At 37.4% G+C, this 25,453-nt stretch overlaps 1 long non-coding RNA gene across 1 annotated transcript; it reads left to right on the top strand.

Moving 5' to 3' along the window:
• The first annotated feature begins 1,846 nt into the window (after positions 1–1,846).
• Positions 1,847–6,001, top strand: LOC135199232 (uncharacterized). Its single transcript, XR_010310985.1, has 3 exons — positions 1,847–2,079; positions 4,761–4,893; positions 5,860–6,001. It is a non-coding gene; the product is annotated as an uncharacterized LOC135199232 (long non-coding RNA).
• Positions 6,002–25,453: the final 19,452 nt, after the last annotated feature.

Below are 25,453 nucleotides of genomic sequence, written 5' to 3'. Positions count from 1 at the left end.
TATATATAACTGCCCGCTTGTCTATTGATTATAATGGTATAAGACAGCGACAGTTTGTATGTCTTTTCTTACGACTGTTGTTCGTAAGCATTGTTGGTTCTACTTTTTTCCCTTCTTGTCTGAGTGGATATCTAGTAGATTTGGTTCTTCTTTAGAATAAGGGAGATGACTCAAACGGACCTGAGTATAAACTTTAACAACTTATTTCTCAGCTGCATCACTGGAGTATAGAGATGGTTTGGTCGGATGACCGCTCCGTTGAGGAATCTAAAGTGAACTGAAATATAGGAGCATCGCGTCGATAGCGCAACATTAGCTATCTCAGCGATTTACATATAAAATGAACACGTAGCCTGCCGGCTTGGAAGTCGTGAGTTTCCGCTGCGGGTTAGCAGGTCAACCGCTTCCCATGGAAGGTGTTGTGATTAGTTTACAAACTAAGAAAATGATAGGACGTGCAAACGCAAACCAGGCTACTGCAAGCATTGCATAGCACGGTCTAGTTTCACGTCCTGTTTATGGTTATGTGGTGACACTCCTAATTCGCCCAAATGGACCCCTTAGCCCTTGGGTTTCATGGGTTTATTTACCAGATTTACATATTATGGAATTTATATGTATTTGAAAATGTATACCTTGCATATATAATATATATATATATATATATATATTATATATATATATATATATATATATATGTAGATACATATATATATATATATATATATATATCTATATATACATATATATATATATATATATATATATATATATATATATATATATATATATATATATATATATATATATATGGTGCATCACTATGCCGTGACCAGAGATAAGCCCAAAAAACACAGTAATTTATACTATATTGTATTTTTCCAAAATACAGAAAGGTTAAAAACCGAGAGCTTTTGACCATTTGCATAAAATCATTGTTGAAATATTTTAAGGTCAACCTCGTTTTTTCTTATAATAACACAGTAAAAGGAATGCTAATAAAAATGGCTGCAAGGAAAGCAACAACATAATATGTAAAACTCCAATTTTGGATTGCCCCTCATTCTATATTGGCAAATCTAGCAAAGATTTAAAAGTAAGAATTAAACAGCATAAGCATTCTGTCAAAACTGGGCAAACATCCAATGCAATATTCATACATTTCAGTGAAAACGACTATAGGATAAACTGGAATGGCAGTTCAGTAAGATGTCTTGTCGAGATCTTTAAGAATCTGCCATTATACAATTTACTTCCAATTGTAATTTTAATCTTAGCTCTTGCCTGTATACATCTTAAATAGTTTCATGTTTAAGAATCATCTTAGAGATAAAATCACAGACTTAATTACAAATTAGTTTCCTTATGGACACTTTCTTTGAATGTATATGTTTAATATATTTTTTGTGAATAAGTTTACGTTGCGAAAAAGGTTTTATTGTTTACAAAAATGAAATTTTGTGTGTGGTCAGTTACTGCCCTGTATAATCTCATACTTGTCTTGTCCCTGCTTCTGAGCAGTTGGACTTGACCTTTTGTATACCTCTTAAATTGTACCCCTGCTTTGGGTAGGTTACTAATTCTCCAGGTATGCTGGATTTTAGGTACATATTTTCCTTTATAGTCTCTATCTGTCGTTTATACGACCTTTCATCGTAAACTTATCTTCATATTTATGTCAGTCAGCTAAGTAAAGGACATTGAGTCGAAAGGCCGCGCAGTACTCCTTCATGTCACTTTCCTTCATGGCTTTTGCCTTAATTATGTATTCATCACGTCCCAATTTTTTGCAGTTCAGTTGTATATATATATTATAATTTAATGGGTACCATTTCAGTCTTGACATTATGGAGACCATTAACCTGAGATGCACCTGGATAGTTCATCTGCCTTTGCTTTGGATTCCCTTGATAATGTGGTCTGGAATAACGACAGTGACAGACTGTCAGGAAACCTGGTTAGCGACTGGATACATTTTGAAAGACCAACCGGCGTATTCGACCACCATGTGGACTCCCAGCAACTTGGTATGTGCTCTCCATGCCAGACGATCCATGTCCTCCAAGTTTGTTTACGCAAGTAAGTGCAAGCTGCATTTCATACTATTATTATTATTATTATTATTATTTTTTATTTATTTTTTTTGCTCTATCACAGTCCTCCAATTCGACTGGGTGGTATTTATAGTGTGGGGTTCCGGGTTGCATCCTGCCTCCTTAGGAGTCCATCACTTTTCTACTACGTGCGCCGTTTCTAGATCACACTCTTCTGCATGAGTCCTGGAGCTACTTCAGCCTCTATTTTTTCTAGATTCCTTTTCAGGGATCTTGGGATCGTGCCTAGTGCTCCTAAGATTATGGGTACAATTTCCACTGGCATATAGCATATCCTTCTTATTTCTATTTTCAGATCTTGATACTTATCCATTTTTTCCCACTCTTTCTCTTCAACTCTGGTGTCCCCATGGTATTGCAAGAAAAGTGGCAACAGAATCAACCATCTGGTGTTCATGGATGACATCAAGCTGTATGGTAAGAACATCAAGGAAATAGATACCTTAATCCATTCTGTAAGGATTGTATCTGGGGACATCAGGATGGAGTTTGGAATAGAAAAATGCGCCTTAGTCAACATACAAACAGGCAAAGTAACGAGAACTGAAGGGATAAAGCTACCAGATGGGAGCAACATCAAACACATAGATGAGACTGGATACAAATACCTGGGAATAATGGAAGGAGGGGATATAAAACACCAAGAGATGAAAGACACTATCAGGAAAAGAATATAGGCGATACTCAAGTCAAAACTCAATGCCGGAGATATGATAAAAGCCATAAACACATGGGCAGTGCCAGTAATCAGATACAGCGCAGGAATAGTGGAATGGACGAAGCCAGAACTCCGCACCATAGATCAGAAAACCAGGAAACATATGACAATACACAAAGCACTACACCCAAGAGCAAATACGGACAGACTATACATAACACAAAAGGAAGGAGGGAGAGGAATACTAAGTATAGAGGACTGCATCAACATAGAGAACAGAGCACTGGGGCAATATCTGAAAATCAGTGAAGACGAGTGGCTAAAGAGTGCATGGGAAGAAGGACTAATAAAAGTAGACAAAGACCCAGAAATATACAGAGACAGGAGAATGACAAACAGAACAGACGACTGGCACAACAAACCAATGCACGCACAATGCATGAGACAGACTATAGAACTAGCCAGCGATGACACATGGCAATGGCTACAGAGGGGAGAGCTCAAGAAGGAAACTGAAGGAATGATAACAGCGGCACAAGATCAGGCCCTAAGAACCAGATATGTTCAAAGAACGATAGACGGAAATAACATCTCTCCCATATGTAGGAAGTGCAATAAGAAAAATGAAACCATAAACCACATAGCAAGCGAATGTCCGGCACTTGCACAGAACCAGTACAAAAAGAGGCATGATTCAGTGGCAAAAGCCCTCCACTGGAGCCTGTGCAAGAAACATCAGCTACCTTGCAGTAATAAGTGGTACGAGCACCAACCTGATGGAGTGATAGAAAACGATCAGGCAAAGATTATTATTATTATTATTATTATTATTATTATTATTATTATCAGGAGGCCATCTCCCGGGATGTCATCATACAGAACACGAAAATCATCGGGAAGGCCCCTGATGCCCGTCGGTTGCGCCTGCTGGAGGCGCTCCTCATCCAGAAAATAAAACCTACACTGAATACGACGCAGGAAGAATTTCTCCTCCCTACGAGTATGAGAAGACCTGCCACCAACAATGACACCACCGATCATGACAACTTTATGGAAGACAACGCCCCCGAACGAGGTACTCCTGCAGCGATGGAAAATCAAAGTAGCCGTGACGTCCCACAGCGTAGCGCAACGCCCATCAACGTTACAGCGCCGCTTAGGAGGTCCAGGCGGCTGCAGGATATGCTGCAACGCAACCATCGGCTCGAAGAAAGTGGCTCAAGACCTGGCTCAGGCAACCAATGAAAACAAAGACTCACCGCCACCAGCCAATAGGAGATAAGCATTGGGCAGACCCCCTGCTGTCACCCACAGATATAACGAGGACGGGCACCGCACCAAGATCAGTCCACCCTCAGCTTCCTAGCCCGAGGATGTCTAGAAGCTCCAGACGTAAGCTCGCTTTAAGAAAGAAAGAGAGAGAGAGAGAGAGAGAGAAAATCGTTAATGATTTTGATGACTATGGTATCATAGTTTATCTGTCAAATTCAAAGATATGACCTATTTTGACCCTGTATTTGACCATGACCTCTATAGGCGCTCTACTAGCCTGTTTAATTAAGTAGCACGGAAAAGCCGCTATTCGCAAAATAGAGAAGAATCTCTACAAGTGTAACGCTGCTGAAGTAGCCATTACTTTTCATAAAGTATGCTTGAGAGAGGGTCTGCTTCCTAGGTATATTATTATTATTATTATTATTATTATTATTATTATTATTATTATTATTATTATTATTATTTTACATTGATTGTTCTCAATTTCCTCATGTTTCTTCTCTCTTCCACATAAATATTATTGCCCAAAATTAATGTGGAAGATGATGATTAGTCGTCTTCTTCTTGTTCTTCTTCTTCTTCTTCTTCTTCTTCTTCTTCTTCTTATTCTTCTTATTATTATTATTATTATTATTATTATTATTATTATTATTATTATTATTATTATAGCTGTAGTAATAAGACCTAAAGCATCTTAAATTTGCTACAAACAGATGAGACCTGTGACTTATATGAGAGCGTCAGTGAAACTTCAGGTCCGACCATGAAATTCGCCAAAAGCATTTCTGCCAACTTGTTGGAGGAAATCGCCAGGGGAAAGAACACCTTTGCTAGCACGCAATATTCGTGAGGAACCTTTTATAAATAACACACATACATGCAATATATATGAGAGAGAGAGATACTGAACTGAGGAACATATATTCCCTCTGATTTTTCAAGCATACCGTTCCAAGTATAAATCTATTCACATTGTTATAGTTATGTTTAAAACAGAAATCCATCTAATCAAGGAGCCCATAAAAACACCAAAAGACTAGAAAGTTATAGCTATATTTCGGAGGCACTGTCTGTCTCCATCAAAAGGCAGGTAATGAATGAAATAAAAGTTAGAGTAGTGGTATTTATGCCAATGAAGGGATATTCCAGAAATCAGCTGCTATGTCGCTCCTGTTGACAGCTCGTCCTTAATTTACCAGATCTTGGGATTCAGATCTGATAGATAAAATCTTTATCCAACCAGCAGTTAGGAAGAATAAGAAGAAGCTGCCAACAGGAGTGACATAGTGACTGACTTCTGGAATATACCTTCAATGGTATAAATACCACTGTTCTGCAACTCTTATTTCATTTAGTACCTGACTGTTAAGGGAGACAGACACTGCCACCACAATATACATAGCTAAAACTTTCTCACCCTTTGGTGTTTTAAGGATCCCTTACTACTATATAATTTATATATATATATATATATATATATATATATATATATATATATATATATATATATATATATATATATATATATATATATATATGTATATATATATATATATATATATATGTGTGTGTGTGTGTGTGTATGGAAATGGCCAATTCACATAGGAACATTTGAGCCTGAGGAATAGTACTAAATACGGCCAAACATTGATCGCCTACACTGTTCTGCCGTGTTTAGTACTAGCCCATGGGGATCAAATGTTCCTAATTTACTTGCTCATTTCCCATTTTCCCAAGGGTATTTACTGTAACATATACATATGAATAGGTATAATTTCTCTCATGTCATTATTCTTTTCTTTCAAATGGAAGGTATTACGCAAAAGGATTGGCTGTCGATGGAAACATATCGACATCGTACTATTCTCTGTATTTAGTACAGTACCCTTTCTTGATGGTCGATTTAGGGGAAGTTCGAACTGTGTATCTGGTCAAGATCCTCCCTGTGAACGATGGCGACTTCAACAACATTGAGGTAACAATTGCCTTTTCCTTTTTCTGTCTCCTTCATCCCCCATCTGTGCGCGTTGTGGCTCATTTTGGAAACCTTAAGGGTGTAGGGAAAGCTTGAGTAAAAGACAGTGCATACAAGCTTATTAATTTATTCAGACAACAAACAAACAGGTCGACAGCTCTTGGGAACAGCAATGTAGCACCTGACATCAGGCAAACGAAAACAGAAGTCACACACATTTATTTGTGTTTGTTGACAGATGGAAATATACATATGGATTCATACACAAGTGAAGTTAGAGGTACAGATGGCTGAAATGCTGACATTGTAATGCATATGATGATGACGATGCATCTAACTAGACAATAATAAGAAAGACGTGTGACGTATGCTGTTTCTTGTGTCCACATGTTTGGTGCACGGAGATGTTGTTATGAGGAGATTAGCAGGTTTAATGAACGGAGATGTCCTTATGAGGAGATTAGCTGGCTTGGTGTACTGAGATGCTGTTATGAGGAGATTAGCAGGTTTGGTGCGATGAGAGTCTGTGGGGTCCACGTGGGGCTCTACAATGGTATAGATTCGAATCCTAGTCAGGGTAAGTGTGCATACCCCATATAATAACACTTTGGGTGTAAGCTGTTCTCTAGGGGATACTTAATTCGATATTAACTGCTATTCTGTCACTGCATATTTGATAGTATGAATATACATATATATACATATATATATATATATATATATATATATATATATATATATATATATATATATATACTACATGAGTGCGTTTATATGAATGTATGCGTGCATATGCATTTGACCCTTTAACTTCTCTATTTCTTCATAATGCCTGGACATGCTTTCCTTTAAGCTGTGAATCCGGATGGGAAATTAAGGTAGGAACCCTTACATTATTACTATCATTATTATAACTATAAAAGTAGTTTAACCAAACCACTGAGCTGACTTTCAGCTCTCACAGGACTGGCAGGAAGCCTTTTCATATCGCGGTGAGGTTTTAACCCCTACAAGATAGTAAGCCCCTTTATTCAGAATTCCACTAGATTTCAGAGTGCCTCCACCAATGGGTAGGATTCACTAATGAATTTTATTCCCTATATGGATTCACAGTGGCAGTAATAAGGGTTTTCGACATTTGCGAAGAACTTAAAAACTTAATTGTATTGTTGATATATATCGAATGCATATATACATAAACACATCCATAATTATTTACACACACACACATATAACAGTAACATTATAATATGATGATGAGTTTCTATATTTTACATATAAAAAAATAGAATTATCTTACCATTCTTAAAAAGTTAATTTATATAGATTTTCCGAAGACTGTCGTAAAATAACAATTAAGCAGAAAGATTTGATTATCAAAACATTAGCAACTAAAATAATGAGTAAATATGTCAATGTCTAATTAATTAAGGTAAAAATAAATACACTTGCCTTACATAATTCTAATGGCACTTTGTGGAAACGAATTTCTAATATGAAGATCAGCCTTGATTTTTAAGAAGAAGAAAAATGAAAGGGGAAATGATAATTCGGAAAAAGAAAAAATCTTTAGCAACTAGCCACACCAATTTCATGTAACGAGTTTACACCAAGTGAATCGAGCCAATGCAAACCATGCCATTTCGCTTGATGTAAACGGTTACATTGAAGTGAGTGTGGCGAATGAAGATGAATCATGAATCATGTTAATTCTTCGATTCGATTCGCTTGGTGTCAACGCAGCCTAAAGACTGAACCGAATAAATGCTCTTTCCAGATCCGTCTTGGAATGGACCTTCTGACAACGGGGGACTTCTCGTCCTACACCTTGCTGGCCAGACACGCTGGGCCTTACCTGTCGGCTCAGCAATACCTATCCATCTACTCACCAGGTGTCCCTGGGAGGTATCTCAGTATCCAAAAGGTTCCACCTGGCGATAACCTTATATGGATCATAGAGGTGGAGGTGTACGCACTGAAGAAGCCTTAAAAGGAAACCCTTAATTACAACCGAATGTTAGACATCTGTAGCAGTGGACGTACTGGAACATCATCAGAGAGATCTGTAGCAGTGGTCGTACTGGAACATCATCAGGGGGGAGAAAAGAAAGATGTCCCTGTTTTCATCGTTCAATGATGCCATTTCTCTTCTTTGATTGTCTACAAAGAGATTTTAAATTGAATTTTTCTGATGTTCAGTATAAGAATGGACGATGTTGTAACTCAAAGTTTCAACCTTTCCCATGGTAATATGTTAAGCAGTAGTATACCTTTTGTGTGACTCAGATGGCACTGGCTGTTGCTTTAATGGTATGAGCAGTAAATCATGAAGATGTTAGTTCTGGCGATTTTTATTTCCCTTTTAAGACGAATATCCTGACCTGAATTCTGAGGAAGTGTCAAGTGAACAGTCTCGAAAGTTCAGAGGTACCTGGTGAGTTAACCTATCTCCAATTGCCAATTCCTAGTGAAACTCGGAATCACAGCCTCAAACAAAATCCCTCTGCAAACAATAATATTCTCCTTGGTTACTTTGAACTGGTGGCCATTTAAACTCTACCTCAAGGTTTTATCCACTCAATCACAGGTTAACCAATGCTACGAGGAAAGGAAACTGCCTCCCTATCTCAGTCAGAAGATGTTTAAATCTCCATGGTTATTGTCAGCCTCTATTTTTAGTGAATATTTTTTCCCCTTGTAATCTGTTCTTCTGCATCCCAGGCAATAGGGATATTCGTAATTATGCAAAGGAAGCATTTTGCCAACAAAGAGAAGCGAAGTTGTAATTAGTACAGTGAGATACAACTTTAATTCTTGGCTGTAATTCCATTATAGTCATACATGCCTCGTAAATCTTTAGGTTTCTCGATGGCAGATTTTTTTAAAGAGAAATACTTTCCATTATTCTGTCAAAATTACTTTCGTCAAAGCACAACAAACTTCCATGCAAGTTGCGTGAATTTGTAATCCAACATAAAAGAAGCAACTGGGGTAATATACGTGCTTATGATCGAAGCAAGTTTCGCAATCATATTTCAAAGAATCCGTAAATGCAATCAAAACTAGAGACGATCTAAAACTGCAGTAAGAAAGGAATTGGCAAATGGAGCAATGACCGTGAAATATTGCAATTAGTAGATCACCGATAAAGGTTTAATCTATTATTAAATACTGCGGTCTGTATTTAGCCTAATTTTAACCTCTGGAGTACGATAAAATGAAAAAGGAAAGAAGTGAATCTAAACACCAGTCACTAGCTCTTCCCTTCAACCACAAACAAGGTCATTGTTACCATAGGGTTCTTCGAAATTGGGTCATTACGACCAACTGAAAATGTGCAAATATATCGCCACTTTCTCGTTAACTGTTTAAATGGGCGTCTACTTTTTCTATCACTGTCAAATGTAAACATATTTGATTAATCATAATCAACTGGTTCATTAAGAAGTAACTTGTGCGCTACGTAATAATTCATGTAATTAGTGGAGTCGCGAAGTTCAGTCAAATGTTATTATATCATGGTATAACAACACAAGCACAGGGGTGCTTGTGACTTTACCGTTCACCAATTAGGGTGGCAGTGTATTTGTTCTAAAATAACACGTATGTACTACGTCTAGGAACCTTATGATCTGTAGAGAAATATAAATAATTAAAGATGTACACAAAACCCGAACCTATATCGAGGGATTAAGACATCTTCGAAAGTAATAAATCCAGCCAGGTTAAAGAAGGAGAAGCCATTTGAGCGAAGTTTGTGATGAATTTCGCCTTCACTGGTTAGACAGGACGCTAGCAAAAATAGTGAAGGAATGGTGGAAAGTATGACAAAGAGAAGGAGAGGTCGGTACAAAGAGCACCTGATGAAAATGAGCTTGATGGGAAGGTGCAGCATAAATGAATGCTCTTGCATTAGAGGAACAGTCTGTGAAAAGATGATATTGAACGCAGGCAGAACGAGACACCAAGAGACCCCAAGACAGTGGAAAAGAAAGAGCCCAGGAAGGAGGCAATGATGGGAGAAGAAAGACCTTCTGAGTCAGATTTAGACGAAGGACGAAGAGCAGAGAGAAACGGAACTACATTTTGTTTGCTGCAAAGACGAGACAGAGGGAATGTGGAGACGAATCATATCAGATCTTCAGGGATCATTAGAGTGTATTCCTAACAAAAGTCAAACAAAAAATAAAAATGAGGTATATATAACAGGAAGACTTTTAAACAATCAGACATTTACCAGGTCGTCGGTCACTCCTGATATTCCGAGTCATTTTAAAGGCTTCTCGTGGACGACAGAGGGATACAAATCCTTCTGATGCTCATCAATTTGGGAAAAATTATCCACTGAAAAAAACCGATTTCACGTAGAATCGAATATAGGACTTAGGCTAAAGGCCAAGCCCTGGGACCTATGAGGTCAATCAGCACTTAAACGGAAATTGACAGCTGTAAGTCTCACAACCAGCTACGAAAGTTGTGTGACTTTTCTCAGCCGATTTTTTTTTTGGTAATAATCGCCACTGAACTTGATGATGATGACGGAGAAGAAAGCAAAGTCGAAAAAGAGGAGATTGTGGGATCATCCTACGTTGCGAGAGAGGAAGAGTGAAGGAGAATTTCATTCTCTGTATCCTCGTGTCACTGATGATGAGAGTAAAAGGAACCTTTTTTTTTTATATATAAATTTCCTACATTTTGCATGATCCCATTGTGGTGTTTTCTTTTGATTATCCAAGTTTTCATGGGACAAAAGGTAAAATTACTTAATTATATGAAGGCTGAATCTCGACTGGAGTGGAGCAGGAGTTCCAGGACCATTGCAGCATGTATGTATGTAGTATATGTATATATATATATATATATATATATATATATATATATATATATATATACATATGTAAATATATACACATGATACACACACAAACATATACCCCCTTACCTCCTTTATTCCCTACTACACGGGAACGGAATCTTTACCTAGTTGCCAACGGTGCCCTGTCTGTAAGATGTCACGAGGCTTATGAAGACTGCGTAAATATAAAAAAATATCATTTATTTCCCAAAGCAATTGGTTAAAACAAAGAACAAAATGATTAACAAGTCATAATGGCATAAATACCCAAATCTGCCCATAAAGAAAACCAATAAGATAACATTCTACCTTCCGGACTAAGGTTACACTCTCAAACCCCAAACAAGTCACATTGTCTAGTATTTGTCAGTTATCAGTTAGAGAATCCCATTCCTAATCAACCATGGCATCAGACCCATCTGTAATAAAGATAATAGTTATATAGACACCCCACATCACTCTTTTCAAAGTATTTACGTAAAGAGAATATTTCCACACTTCTCTCTCTTTTCCAAAAGGTAACAGATTTTCTAAGTTTTTATAGAACGTGTCTTACCTTTTCGATGGGCGTTTTCTCCCGACACTTCGAGCAACCGCTGGTTCTCTCCTTTGCACAAAGAATGCGTCTTCCACAAGTACCCTGAACCAGTAGGCCTGTAATACGCGTACAAACGAATGCACATGCCTCGCAAACGGGGAACGACCTCTGAGACAAGTTGCTTGTTCAGCAAATGCCCTTCTCTCCCATGTGAACTTTGCAGTGTACCACCCCTTGTCTCTAGGCGAGCAGAGCTATGTGACTTTATTATTATATAAAACACTTTAAACATATTATTAGCCATTCCCCCTCTTTCACCTCTTTAGAGGAGCTCGGCTACCCCCCATGCTAGCACGCCTAGCTCTAGACACACAAGCGTCTTACAGTATATATAAAACCAGAGGCTGGCCTCAAAAAAGAAAATAATGCACTCCCGTCTCACACCATATCGGCAACTAATGCCCAATGTATCAATGTACCACATGACTTAGAGCCACCTCCGTTGCCGGAGCACTTGTGCTTCGTCGAATGCATAAAAGTTTAAGGACTCCAAGTACACAAACGGCGATCAGTATAGCGCCTAACATGATCATTACTATTGGTATAGTATAGCGGTCATCGAAAAAAAAAAAAGGTTCATCTTCACCACTATCTTCGAGTGGCGGGACAGTAATGGACTCCACTGTAGGCGGGATTCGAACCGCCTTATGGCTTCCGTGTAGGTGTCGGTGAAACACCTTTATCGACAAGTTGTAGACACGCCGACTAAGTACCATGAAGAAGTCTGTAAGAATCCTGCAGGAACTGTCAAACAGCTGAGATCCCTGTAGAATGAGCGAATTGTTGTAGACGCAGGTCGAGTACGTAACCCAACTCGAAACAACTCAGCACGCGCCATTATTCAGCGTCTGCGACCCTCGTGAGTGTATCCAACACCCTCCCATCGCGAAACTGTAGATTCGACGTTTTCTACTGAAGTAAACGTGGCGGTCCACCACCCCGTTATTCTATGCAAGTGCTACTCGTACCCGCCCTCATCGAAGACTGTAGACTCCTGGTTTATCCCAGAAATTATATCGAAGACATCTCATCCTTTGCCAAGGCAATCCACAAAAATGCCCTTCGTGTGTAGACTTGACTCAATCTCTGGTACTGTATAACGAAGTCGTCTCCCTTGCATCCTCACGTAGAGTTGGGAATTCTCCAAAGTCATTGTGTGTCCGTATTTAAAAGGTCTACATGGTCATAAAATAACTAAAGTCTTGTTTTGTTTTACCCCACAAATTCGTCACTAATTAATATATTCAATCTACTAATCAAATATTAGAAAAAGAAAAATTCCTCGCTAAACCAAATAATCTTTACCTACTGAATTCTCACAAATAATCCCATATCTGACAAACACACTATCAAAGAGAACTCATAAAGTCTAACAGTAAAAAACCCCTTTATGGTTTATATAACTAGCCTCCATAAAAATATATGCCGAACACCCATTCTATCCAACCCACATACCCTGACAAATTATATCTTCTATCTAATAGATAATGCTATTTAGAGCTTAACCCTCATTGCAACATCTCTCGTAAGAAAAGAAAAAGAAGAGAGAAAAAAATAAATAAATAATAAGATAATACAACGATAGTAAGTGAACTTTCCCCTCCCCATTACACAGCGCACCTAAGAGAAAAGAAAAAAAGAAAACATCAGTTTGTTTAATCATCTCGGACGACGTTAAGAAAAGAAAAAAACATATATAATTCAACATCTTTTCCCAAAAAGGAATGTGTACCGTTACAGAATCTGCTAGCGCAGGAACCCTATCGACAAGAAAAAAAATCCCCTTATATGACACGTTCTCGTGAAATGTCATAATCGGCATCTCCGAAAACCGTGCAAATCCCCGAGTCATCAATTCCAAAGGAAGGTTCGCAACCGGACTACCTAAGCAACTTCAGCAAAAAAGAAACCCACCTATGGAACACGTCAGGTGCTTAGCATTGCAGCATATTCAGACTCGCGACGCTAGAAAAAAAAAACTCATGATTCTCAAAAAAAAAAATGTTTAGTACTGAACTTCGTAAGCACACTCCCCAGAACCATCTCATTATACATAAACCATCATCTTAATAATAACACCACTCAGGTGACATAAATAATTCCTCTATTTAATTACTGACCCCACGCTAAAAAAAAAAACCATTCCGTTTCTCAGCTAAAGCAAACATTTGCCGAAAAATATTAACCCCGAAATCTTACGCCAAAACGCCGCAGACTTACATACAATAAGAGAGAAAAAACATTCGAAGGAAACAAAGGAGAAGGAAAAAAAAAATGCAAAGCCATTCTGTCATCAAATTACAAAAACAGATAGCAAGAAAAAAAAAGGAAAAATGAATGCAATGCGTGATCATATATTAATTGCCACAACCAATTCTTTTCAATTTCAATTTCGTATGTGTTAGCTTCGACTGACCTGTTCGTTCATTTAAAACTACAAACCTATTTCCATTTCTCTTCAATGACTTGTTTAAAAGGACCTTCAAACTTCGGGCCTAGTTTGTAATTTAACTCATTTCTCACGTTAAGTTTTAAAAAATACCTTATCACCGACATTGATCTTGGGATCAGATGATTTACTAATACTCTTTGAACCATATCTCTGGTTGTTGGACTCGAGATTACGGCTAAGACATGTGTGTCTCTCTCGCTGTGGATATCAGCGCTTCAACTGTATCCTCCCCCTGGTGAGGCGTAGTTAACAAATCAAATGTGCCTCGCGCTGGATAACCAAACAAAGCTTCAAAAGGGGACATTTTAATTGAATCGCTAACCATGGTGTTAATGCTATGTCTAACAAACGTTAATATATCTGTCCAATTTCTATCATACCACCTAACCGTTTTTCTGAGCGCTTCGAGCACTTTCCTGTTTCACTCGTTCGCACAACCCATTAGCCTCGGGTCTGTATGGAATAATTGTTACTTTCTGTATTCCCATGAATTCAGCTAAACACTCCAAGGTTTTGTTCACAATTCCCTCCCATTGTCGGTTAATAGAACTTCGGGTGAACCGTATCTGCAAACGATACCATTGAAAAATGCTATGGCTACTTCTTCGGCCGTTTTATGCTTAAGTGGGAAAATTTCTACTATCCTTGTAAGTTCATCTTATTACACTAGCAAGTACTTGTTCGCGTATCTAGACTCACAAAAATTCCCTAAGACGTCCATATGTATTCTCTGAAAAGGTTTACTCGGTATAGGATACGATCCTTAATTTGCATGACGTGTCTAGCAGGCTTACACGCGTTGCACACCGCACAATTCCTTACGAAATTTTCCACATCTTTACCCATATTTTTCCAAATGTATTTAGCCCGAACCTCATCATAAGTTTTTTCTATTCCCAAGTGAGGACTACCGAACCTGCAATGAACATATCTAAAACCACTGGAATTAGGACTTTCGCCTTACGATGTTGTCGTATCTCCTTTACTTTCACTGGTTTCTCAAACTTATATTTAATTTTCCTAAACCAACTGGATTAAGACTTTCCGGTACGATTCTTTGTTCGTAATCTCCTTTAAACTTTTCACTGGTTTCCCTTAAACTGTTTAAAACAAAAGATTTCCCTCTAACTCCCAAACCCGAAAAAGGCAAGCTATAACGTTTCTTAACTAATTCCCCTCTCAGAAATGCTTTCGCATCTGCTAAAACCTCGTCTTCATCTTGCCTTAGCTCTATGAGGGGTATATCCCATTGTATGGCTTCGTTAGTGACCTGCGCGACTTGGAAACCTTCCGCGTCACGAAAACTCCTGCTCAGAGCGTCCGCGACAACATTAAATTTTCCCTCTATATATTTGAGCTTTGCATCAAAATCTCTGATAGTTAGAAACCATCGAGCTCTTTTTGGGAGACAAATCGGGTTTATTAAAAAGATCGAGTAACGGTTTGTGGTCTGTAAGGACTTCTACTTTATTCCCCACCCCATCAGTAACATTTTAAAATGAACTAAGCTCGACACTATTGCAAAGGCTTCCTTATATATGGTGGCCATGGACTTCTCGTTACTGCCTTTTGTCCTGAACTTCCTGCTATAAAAAGCTATAGGATGAAATTTCCCATCAAACTTTTGCATAAGGCATGCACCTATGCCTTCCTGGCTTGCATCAGTCACTAATGTAAAAAGGTTCCTTAAAATCTGGAAACTTCAAAACCGGGGTATTCATTAGCGCATCTTTAAGCTTTTGAAAACTCTCCGCCTGGGATTCCTTCCATTGAAATTGAACGTCTTCCCGCAACATCAGTTAGGGGAGCTGCTCTGTTAGAAAACCCTTTTACGAACCTCCTGAAGAAACCGGCGATACCCAGGAATGACTTAATCTCTTTCTTTGATCTGGGGATGCGAAAATTCGCTATTGCTTTGACTTTAACGTCATTTACTCTAATGAACGTGACCTAGATATGTGATCTGCTTTTTCAAGAACGAACACTTGGCTAACTTGATTTTCAACCCCGCTAATCTAAGCCTCCTAAGTACTTCTGTAAGCACTTCCAGGTGTTGCGCGATCGTGTCCGTTGCGATCAGGATGTCATCCATATACACAAAAACATTTTTGCCCAATAACCCGTGCAAAACTGTGTTCACCAACCTGGTAAAAGTCATCGGACTGCCCGATAAAACAAACCGAAAGGCATTCGCGTAAATTCATAGTGTCCCTTGGGCATGAAAAGGCGGTATATTCCTTGCTACTCTCGCTGAGATGGGACCTGTAAGAAACCTTGCGCCAAATCAATTGAGCTATAAATATTATGTCCCCCAATTTTAATTTTTCGACAAAAAGATCTGGTATGCACGCAACTGGGTAGCGGTCAGGGATCATTTTTTTCTCATTTAAACGTCTAAAATCGACGCATACACGGACCGAACCTGTCTTTCTTAGGTACCGCTAACAAGGGAAAGTTGTAAGGAGACACACTGGGTCTAGTGATTCCTTCTTCTTCCCATCTATTAACTTCTTTCTCTACCTGTTCTCTGATTTTTGAAAGGTATGCGATATGCAGGAATATAAATAGGTTTCGAGTTGCTCTCCAAATTTACCTTATGCTCTAACACATTAGTCAACCCCAATTTATCACCTTGCAAGGCTACCGTATCCCCAAATTCCGCCAAGAGCCCGCTTATATCGCTTCAACGTGTTCGCTATAAATCCGCATTAGCCAAATGTTCACTAAATGTTTGTTTCCTTGATTGTATTTCTGCCTCCGAAAAAACGTCAGGTTTCCCCTCTACGATAGCCACAGAACCACTATTGCAGTTCCAATCATGGAAGTCTACTATATATGTATTTTTCTGGTATCTCCTAACTGTATCATTACAGTTTAATAGCTCCACCCACGTAACCCCATTCTTGGATACACTGTTCACCGATGCCGTGCTAACAACTCCCCTGAGCTTTTCACTGTTTTTCAATACACACACATCTGTGGGTTTTCTCATTTCCTTCAATTTAACTTTTACCATAACCTTTGAACCTGGTAGCAACATAATGTCTTCAAATAAAACACCTCTATATTTGTGGTTAGTATCTCCCCTTGCCCACCGCCCCATACAAATTACCACCTCAGTATTATCCCCAGCATTGTTAGTATCAGAAACAACATCCATATTAGTAATCATCACCAGTATTGTTAGTATCATTGTTACCACTATGGAACTCTGATAGAACCCCCGTAATCATGCTCCCTCCCAGATCCACCAACGTGTGTTTTACATTACCTTTCCCCATAACACTCGTATCACCGCCATTAATACCACCGAGCACCTCTCCTCTTTCAATAACCTCCATGTCCTCCATTCTATTCACGTCCTCATATGGTATGAGGTAATTCATTTTCCCGATTGTTATCCCACTTAGCACCCGCATGGATCGAAATCTGTGTCTTCTACAAGCAGGATGACCCAACAAGATTTTATTACCTAAGGCAATTCCTTTTATTACCAAAAAAGGTTCTGTTAACACTCTGTCACCGAGAGCAAACCTTATTTGTTACACAACCCAGGGTGTTTAATCTATGGGCTTGCACATCACACACCGTCTCCGTAGAGGGCTGCAAAGGGTAATTGGAGAACATGGATTGATACAAATTATAGTCCATTAGATTTATTGATGTTTTACCCCAGTGTCTATGAAAACCGGGATATCCACATCCCCTACTGTTCCATAGACTATGGGCTTGGGCTCTGGGGTGTCCCCCACAAGACCACAATGGCATGTACCAATCACCTGTACCCTTTTTGTTGATCGGGCTTCCAAAAATTTCGCCAATCCCTTTGCCCTCTGGTGACCCGCCTGGGAAGTTCTCACATTATAATTACCAGAACCTGCGGTGCAGGCCTCGCATCTCCTCCGTATCTGAGACGGACAAGACTGCCAATAATGCTCAGTACTTTTACACATTCCGCAATATTTAACCCTACATAATTTCTTTGGATGTCCTGGTTTATTGCAGTTGAAACAACGCAACTGCTGTTGCTTTTGATCGATCGATCTTTTGTTATACTCAACTTTTGCACACAGACGATGAGGAGAAAGTTCCGTGTCTCTCTGTACTCTATCCCTCGGGCCTGTCCCGTTAAAAATTGTGCTATCTACGGTGGACATTTAGACCTGTGTTTCTCTATTTGGGTATAAAGTAATTCTTCGTCTGAGGTAGGCTCAACCTTTTCATCAAAGCTATCCACTATTGCATCGGGTACCTCGTGTAAGAGCAGCGTAAAATAGATCAGTTTATGAACATTATTTAGAGGGAGATTATCCCCTGTAACCCATTTACATGTTTTCAATTTTCCTACCCAATCTGCCACTGCGTCAAACAGCTTTGAACTATGTTCTACAAGGCTATTAGTGCCTTTCCGTAGTTCATAAAGACCTTGAAGGTCTCTCATATTGTCGTACCTTGAAGGTACGACATATTGTAAATTGGAAACTCCTTGACCTATGACTGAGGTCTCCCTTATTGAAATCTAGCAAAGCTTTCGCCTCTCTGAATGCCTCTACATCGTCTACTATATTCTTTCCCGCTAAATAGTTATCAACTCCTTCTATGAAAATATTCACAGGTTGTGACAAAGTGCCATCCACAATCCCTTTGAACGGGCTGACCCCCGCAGAAATGTTCGTCACGTGATGTAGTAGCGTCGTCGGTTTAGTATCTGCCATTTTATCTTGATTCCCAAGGCTGTTCCTCGATCTCAATAACATCAATGTATTTATATACACTAAACCCAATCAAGAAAAAAATTTTTTTTCCAACAACAGATAACAAAAGGTAAGCGTCCCCGTCCCCAATCACAAAATCTACCCCACGAAAATGACAATAAAAAAAAATAATAATAACAAGGAAGGGATAGGAAAAGAAAGAATGCAAGGTGTTTCCGAGCTAACTCGCCTCTCTCTCCCTCTCTCTCTCTCTCTCTCTCTCTCTCTCTCTCTCTCTCTCTCCCTCTCTCTCTCTCTCTCTCTCTGGCACGACTTGCCGCAAAAATCCCACTCAGGCAAGTTCGCCACACAAACAAACACAAGGAACATGAACAAGAACAAAAAGTAAAGAAAATCCGCAAAACAAAAAGAGGAAAAAAAAATAAGAAAGAAAAAAAAACTCGAAAATACACTTACGTCTTCATATGACCATAAACCAAATTCACATACACCGCAAACATGCGCGAACTGCGAAACACTTTAACCCTTAAACGCCGAAGCGGTAAAAAAAAAAATGTCTCCCGTGTGCCGGAGACGTTTCAGAGTGAGCGCGGAAGCGGAAAAAATATTTTTTTCAAAAAATCACAGCGCGCTTAGTTTTCAAGATTAAGATGTCATTTTTTGCTCCTTTTTTTGTCATTGCCTGAAGTTTAGTATGGAACCATCAAAAATGAAAAAAATTATCATTATCATATATAAATAATGCGATATATGATAGCGCAAAAACGAAATTTCATATATAATTATATTCAAATCACGCTGTGCGCAAAACGGATAAAGGTAACAAGTTACTTTTTTTTTTCGTTGTAATGTACACTAAATTGCAATCATTTTGGTGGTATATAACACATTGTAAAACGATAAAAGCAGCACAGAGAAAATATTATCACAAAATAATGCATGAATTCGTAACGCGCGGACGTAAACAAATATTTTTTTCAAAAATTCACCATAAATCTAGATATTGTCCTAGAGACTTCCAATTTCTTTCAAAATGAAGACAAATGATTGAATATTACTATACTGTAAGAATATTAGCTTACAAATGCAGTTTTCGACCATATCTGACGAGTTAAATTTGACCGAATGTCGAATTTTTTTTATAAATATTTTTTTATATGCAATTATTTCGGAAATAAGAAAAGCTACAACTTTCAAATATTTTTCGTTTTATTCTACATGAAATTTCGCACATTTTCATATATAAAACTTTATGAAATGCCTAATATGAAACGGAGCAAATATTCCGAGAATGGGACTTACGCATTTCGGAGATTTGTGGCGGAGAATCCGCGCGCGGAGGGAAGGAAAGTTTCTTTTTTTTAAATTCACCATAAATTTAAATATTGTGCTAGAATTTGTTTCACGATGAAGATAAATGACTGAATATTACTATACTGTAAGAGTTTTTATCTTACAATTGCGTTTTTTCGACCATTTCGGTAGAGTCAAATTTGATCCGAACGTGTTCTATATATCGTGATTTATATGCAAATATTTCGAAAATGAGAAAAGCTACACCTTCAACTATTTTTTTGTTGGGATTATACATGAAATTGCGCACATTTTCATATATAACACTTTATGTAACGGCTAATTTAAAATGGTGCAAACAGTACCACAATCGCACGTATGATTTTTTCGGAAGAGTTACCGCGCGGACGTAAAGAAAATGTTATTTTTTTCATAAATTCACCATAAATCGAAATATTGAGCTAGAGACTTCCAGTTTGTTGCAAAATGAAGGTAAATGCTTGAATATTACTAGAATATAAGCGTTTTAGCTTACAATTGCATTTTTCGACCATTTCGGTAGAGTCAAAATTGACCGAAGGTTGAAAAGTTGTCACTTATCATTTTTTATATGAAAGTATTTCAAAATTGATAAAAGCTACAACCATGGGTTGTTTTTAGTTGTATTGTGCATGAAATTGCGCACATTTTCATATATAAAACTTTATGTAACGGCTAATTTAAAATGGTGGAAACATTACCACAATCGCATGTATGATTTTTTTCGGAAGAGTTACCGCGCGGACGTAAGAAAAAAGTTTGTCCATAAATTCACCATAAATCGAAATATTGTGCTAGAGACTTCCAATTAGTTGCAAAATTAAGTTTAATGATTGAATATTACTAAAATATAAGAGTTTTAGCTTACAATTGCGTTTTTCGACCATTTCGGTAGAGTCAAAGTTGACCGAAGGTTGAAATTTTTGCACTTATCGTTATTTATATGAAAATATCTCAAAACCGATAAAAGCTACAATCATGAGTATTTTTTTGTTGTATTCTACATAAAAATGCGCACATTTTCATATATAATACTCCCTGTAACAGCTAATTTAAAATGGTAAAAAAACTATGTCAAAGTGACGAAATAATTTCCGAGATGGTGTCACAGATACTTTTTAGTGCGGCAAGAAAGAAAATTTGCGCTTGCGCGCCTGCGTACGATTGTAAACAAAACAACACCTTGATCCGTGAACTCCAGCAGTCCCCCAAGGCGCGTGATTCAAGAGTTTTGGCTGGTAGGCCTAAAAGTATTTTTCGCGAATTTTTAAAAAAAACTTTTGTATGTCGACGTAAAATACGTCCAGTCGGCACCGAGAGACAAAAAATGTCGACGTAAAATACGTCCAGTCGGCACCCGAGAGACAAAAAATGTCGACGTAAAATACGTCCAGTCGGCGTTTAAGGGTTAATATGTCGAAAACTAAACTTTCTCCCCCCCCTTTTTTCTCTTTTAAACACCTTTATTCCGTAATCTCAAGAAATCAAACTGACTTGGCTTGGGAGAGGAAGACTGTCTGAGGCACAGCTTCTCTCTGTCGAATCAGCAGTAATGACCCTGAGTTGCCTATGACATGATTAATAACCCTTCTCCTATCAAAATAAAAACCGAAACCCCCTATTACTAACTGGTCACCAGTCCCTTCGGAGCGTACTACAGCTTGAAAAATATATAAAAAGCCTTTACCGCTGCCACCACTATTATTCCCTAAACTACACAAACTGGGAACTCTTACCTGTTGCCAACGGTGCCCTGTCTGTAAGATGTCACGAGGCTTATGAAGACTGCGTAAATATAAAAAAATATCATTTATTTCCCAAAGCAATTGGTTATAACAAAAGAACAAAATGATTAACAAGTCATAATGGCATAAATACCCAAATCTGCCCCATAAAGAAAACCAATAAGATAACATTCTACCTTCCGGACTAAGGTTACACTCTCAAACCCCAAACAAGTCACATTGTCTAGTATTTGTCAGTTATCAGTTAGAGAATCCCATTCCTAATCAACCATGGCATCGGACCCATCTGTAATAAAGATAATAGTTATATAGACACCCCACGTCACTCTTTTCAAAGTATTTACGTAAAGAGAATATTTCCACACTTCTCTCTCTTTTCCAAAAGGTAACAGATTTCTAAGTTTTTATAGAACGTGTCTTACATTTTCGATGGGCGTTTTCTCCCGACACTTCGAGCAACCGCTGGTTCTCCTCCTTTGCACAAAGAATGCGTCTTCCACAAGTACCCTGAACCAGTAGGCCTGTAATACGCGTACAAACGAATGCACATGCCTCGCAAACGGGGAACGACTCTGAGACAAGTTGCTTGTTCAGCAAATACCTTTCTCTCCCATGCGAACTTTGCAGCGTACCACCCCTTGTCTCTAGGCGAGTAGAGCTATGTGACTTTTATTATTATTATATAAAACACTTTAAACATATTATTAGCCATTCCCCCTCTTTTCACCTCTTTAGACATACATATATATATATATATATATATATATATATATATATATATATATATATATATGTATGATGTATGCTATTTGTGCATATTTTCTCTCTTATGCAGTTACTATTAACGTTAATGGTATTAATGGTATTAACTGTAAAATGGATATATATAGATAAATATATATATATATATATATATATATATATATATATATATATATATATATATGTATATATACAAATTTACGTATACCTATATATGTAATATGTACATAGTACATAATATGCATATATGCATATATATATAAAGAATTTTGTTAATAACATCAGGACCGCACCCAAGTCTTCCAAGTGAGCGTCGAGGGCGACAGCCATTTATCCGCACATATCATAAAAGAAGTTGGAACCTAATTGCTCCGTTCCTGAGGTGTTTTCCCGGGCATTAGTCTTGCTCCGCCCATACCAACAAATCTTACCCAATTTCCCACCCGACCCAGCAGCGAGTGAACTAGTGTTATTTCATTTGATTTATCCTGTTCATTGTGAGCCATGATTGAAATCAACAGATGTTTCACTGAAAAAATAACTTCTTCCGACTCCCAATGGAACCTAAACAAAGTCTTTCCAGTGACAGTCCAGGGCGTCATAAAAGAAGCTGGAACCACTAAAGCCAGCTCCCTTCTGGAATGACTCCAGGAAAAAAAAAAGAAGAATGAATGACCTCAGCAAATTTCATTCTTCAACTGCTGTAACATGAATGAACCACTGAGTGTCTGCACAAGAGAAAGATTCCGGAGCTCAGTACCTTTAGAAAAAAAAAAAAAAAAAGAGTAAAAATAAACTGAGTGATAAATGGAGGAAAGGTTGTGCTGATCATTTCCCATCTGAATGTGCTAAGATTGTTTATTTACATAACTTTCTTGTCAATCACCAGCCTGGAATCCTGAAGAAAAGAAAACTTTCTTGTTCTTATTTAGTGCTATTTCTGTGGTCTGCTAAATTCATAATACAAGAAGACTGTATAGATACAAACACATTTATATATATATATATATATATATATATATATATATATATATATATATATATATATATCTATATACATATATATATATATATATACATATACATATATATAATATATATATATATCTATATATATATATATATATATATATGTATGTATGTATGTATGTATGTATGTATTGTATGTATATATATATATATATATATATATATATATATATATATATATATATATATATATATATATATATAAATATATATATATATATATATATATATATATATATATATATATATATATATATATATATATATATATATATATGTATATATATATATATATATAATATATATATATATATATATATATATATATATATATATATCTAGACTGGTACATTAATAGTTAAAATTAGGGGGATAACGAGTAATGCAGTCTGGAATGCATGACAGTACAGCCTCGAAGGTGTTGGAAAGTTCGTAAACATCGAGTTCCTCACGACGTCGGAACTAAACAGTCAGTCGGAAGTCATATGATCGTGACGTCAGAAAAATGCAGTTGCGTGCGTACATCAGTTTGTGCGCCTAATATTGTGTGTACAAGAGACATGAGAATGTACGCACATCAGAATAGAATAGCGTGCATACGTTAGTGCGACCATGAATGTCACCATAATCCCCAGGGTGGTAGTTAGTGGAGGTCGCCAGAGACTTTGGAAAACCAAGGAGGGGCCTTAGGAGGTCCATCAGATAAAGTGACTTGAAAATGAAAGACTGTGGAAAAACTTTAGATGGATGGACGATATTTAGGGCTAAAGCCCCGGCACTGGGGCCAAGAAGGCTATTCAGCGCTGTAATGAAGGTTAAATAAATTGTATATTTGTAAATGAATGAATGACTTAGTGAAAGAAACGATTAATAAAATTAGGTGTGACCAATGAATAAATAAAAATATAAAGTTTAATGAATGGCATAATATATATTAAACATCGTTTAATGTCTTTACAAATCTGTATGATATATAAAGAAAAAATTAAATCTTATCAAAAATTTGTATACATTTTAAAAAGGAGATTAAAGCAGAACTATCTGTCTCATCTCCTAAGATATTCGAGAGGGATTTACCCTGGAAATATCTTTCCCTTTGGTTAAAATATCTGGGGCAAACCATCAGAATATGCTCCACTGTTAGTATCTCGTCATAGTAAGCACACATTGGGGTGGAATACTTTCTTCTAAAATAAACTGAGGGGTTAAATAAGTGTGCCCAATCCTTAATCTCGTTAAAATAACCTCTGTTCGTCTGTCAAGCTGGAATGACGAAGGCCACGGCTGTATATTTTTCCTAATATTTCTATACTTATCATTATTGGCAATAAGAGGAGAAGTCCATCTTCTTGCCATTGACTTAATACATAAGACCTAATAGGACCTTTTAGGTCTGTATGAGGGACTTTTCTGAAGTTGTTTTTGGTAAAACACTAGCGGCTTTTGCTTCTCTGTCTGCAGTCTCGTTTCCGTGAATCCCAATGCGAGAAGGCACCCAACAGAGAGAGACTAACTTACGCAGACAATAAATACGAAAAAGCGACTTATGAACTTTTTGAATTAATGAATGAAAACTGTTCAATTTTTCAATAGCTTCTAAAGTGCTTTTAGAATCTGAGCATATGAAAAAATTAGTGTCAAAACTGTGAAGAACTAAATCTAGGGCAGAGACTACAGCTGTTAACTTGGCAGTAAATATTGATGCAGAGTCAGGTAATTTAATTTTGAATGATGACGTTGATGTTGGTAATGGTATGGCTTTAAAAAAAAAATTTTCGCACTTCTATGACACTTTACAATTTCTAATTTGACAGGAAATTGTTAGTAATTACTTTATACATTTCATCTTGAGCCTATTTTTCTTTAGATACCGAGTCACCAAAACGTTCCAGTGGCAGGTTATCAGACCAAACTTTCAAAGACAAATAATACAACAGAACGAA

This window comes from Macrobrachium nipponense, chromosome 25, assembly GCF_015104395.2.
Source record: "Macrobrachium nipponense isolate FS-2020 chromosome 25, ASM1510439v2, whole genome shotgun sequence".
NCBI classification, from domain to species: domain Eukaryota; kingdom Metazoa; phylum Arthropoda; class Malacostraca; order Decapoda; family Palaemonidae; genus Macrobrachium; species Macrobrachium nipponense.
The sequence above is the reverse complement of the archived record's forward strand: the minus strand, read 5'-3'. Positions and strand labels throughout refer to the sequence as shown.